Raw genomic sequence first — 2,243 nt, 5'->3', positions numbered from 1 at the left:
CCTCCTCCTCTTCCTTCTTTTCTCGCTTTTTTCAGCCTTGACGACTCCCTTTTTTGCTGCATGAGGCTTTCCTTTAGCTCGGTATGCAGCAATATCCTTTTCATATTTTTTCTTCAGCTTCACAGCTTTCTTTTCGTAAGGCTGCTTATCGTCAGCAGCGGTGTTATTCCACATCTCTCCCAGCTTCTTTGCAACATCCCCGATGGACAGACCAGGGTACTCTCCTTTGATTTTTGGGCGACACTCAGAACAAAACAAGAAAAAGGCCGAAGGAGGCCTCTTGGGTGCATTGGGATCCTTGAACTTCTTTTTTGTTTCCCCTTTAGGGGGGATATAAGTTTTCATTTCTCTTTCATAACGAGCCTTGTCCGCTTTTGCCATGTCTTCAAACTTTCCTTTCTCTTTAGCAGACATGGTCTTCCACCTCTCTGAGCACTTCTTAGAAAACTCTGAGAAGTTAACTGAAGCATCCGGGTGCTTCTTCTTGTGCTCCTCTCGACAAGTCATGCATACGATGACATTTTGCCTCTCGGCTTCTTAGGATCTCCTTTGCCCATGTTTGATTATTTTCCTCAGCGAGGCAGAGTCGCCCAGTGCCCGTCTGGCTCTCACTTGCACCAGCGCTGTCTCTATGGAGCTCAATGTACTGCAATGGCTGTCTGTTGGGAGATTTTTGATAACTGATTCAATTTCTTCACTAGTTATGGGTCTGTTCAGATTTCCTATCTCTTCCCATGTGAATTTTGGTAGTGAGTGTGTGTTTAGGAATTTGTCCATTTCTTCTAAGTTGTCCAATTTGTTGGCATATTTTTCATATTATTTCCTGATAATTGCTTGTATTTCTGAGGGGTTGGTTGTAATAAGTCCATTTTCATTCATGATTTTGTCTATTTGAGTGCTCTCTCTTTTCTTTTTGAGAAGCCTAGCTAGAGGTTTGTCAATTTTGTTTATTTTTTCAAAAAACCAACTCTTGGTTTCATTGATCTGTTCAACTGTTTCTTTGGTTTCTATATTGTTTATTTCTGCTCTGATTTTTACTATTTCTCTTTTCCTACTGGGTTTGGGGTGCTCTTGTTGCTCTCCTCCTAGTTCCTTTAGGTGAGCTGTTAGATTTTGCACTTGTGCTTTTTCTAATTTCTTGAAATAGGCCTGGAGAGCAATGTGCTTTCCGCTTAGGACTGCCTTTGCCACATCCCATAGAGTTTGAATTGTTGTATTTTCATTTTCATTTGTTTCCATATATTTTTAAATTTCTTCTCTAATTCCCTGACTGGCCCATTCGTTCTTTAGTAGGGTGTTCTTTAACCTCCATGTTTTTGGAGGTTTTCCAGACTTCTCCCTGTGATTGATTTCAAGTTTCATAGCATTGTGATCTGAAAGTGTGCATGGTATGATCTCAATTCTTTCATATTTATTGAGGGCTGCTTTATGTCCCAGTATGTGATCTATCTTGGAGAATGTGCCATGCGCACTTGAAAAGAAAGTGAATTCCACGGCCTCAGGATATAGAGTTCTAAATATATCTGTCAGATCTATCTGGTCCAATGTGTCATTCAAGTCCATTGTTTCTTTAGTGATATTCTGTCTAGTTGATCTATCCATTGCTGTAAGCGGAGTATTAAAGTCCTCTGCTATTAGCACATTCTTGTCTCTAAGATTGTTTCTGTTTGTGATTAATTCTTTAAGTATTTTAGGTGCTTCCATATTTGGTGTGTAGACATTTATAATTGTTAGTTCTTCATGATGGATAGACCCTGTAATTATTATATAATGCCCTTCTTCATCTCTAGTTACTGTCTTTAATTTAAAGTCCAATTTGTCTGATATAAGTATAGCTACTCCAGCTTTCTTTTGACTTCCAGTAGCATGATAGATATTTCTCCATCCCCTTACTTTCAATCTGAGGGTGTCCTCCTGTCTAAAATGCATTTCTTGTAGACAGCAAATAGATGGATTTTGGTTTTTTATCCATTCTGCTACCCTATGTCTTTTGATTGGAGCATTCAGCCCATTTGCATTCGGTGTTATTATTGAAATATATGGGTTTAGAGTCATTGTGTCATTTTTGGGATTCATACTTGTGGTGGTGTCTCTAGTAATTTGCGTTCCTTGCAACACTTCCCTCAGAGAGTCCCCCTCAGGATTTCTTGCAGGGCTGATTTAGTGGTGACAAATTCTTTCAATTTTTGTTTATGTGGAAAGACTTTGTAAATCTCTCCTTCTATTCTGAATGACAGGCTTGC

General features: G+C 39.2%; 1 pseudogene; it reads right to left on the bottom strand.

Moving 5' to 3' along the window:
* Positions 1-6: 6 nt before the first annotated feature.
* LOC120232280 lies at positions 7-557 on the bottom strand (annotated as a pseudogene).
* Between the last annotated feature and the right edge of the window lie 1,686 nt (positions 558-2,243).

This window comes from Hyaena hyaena, unplaced genomic scaffold (genome assembly GCF_003009895.1).
Source record: "Hyaena hyaena isolate Hyena2069 unplaced genomic scaffold, ASM300989v1 scaffold_70, whole genome shotgun sequence".
NCBI classification, from domain to species: Eukaryota; Metazoa; Chordata; class Mammalia; order Carnivora; family Hyaenidae; genus Hyaena; species Hyaena hyaena.
Note: the sequence above shows the minus strand (reverse complement) of the source record. Positions and strands in the feature narration are given on the sequence as shown.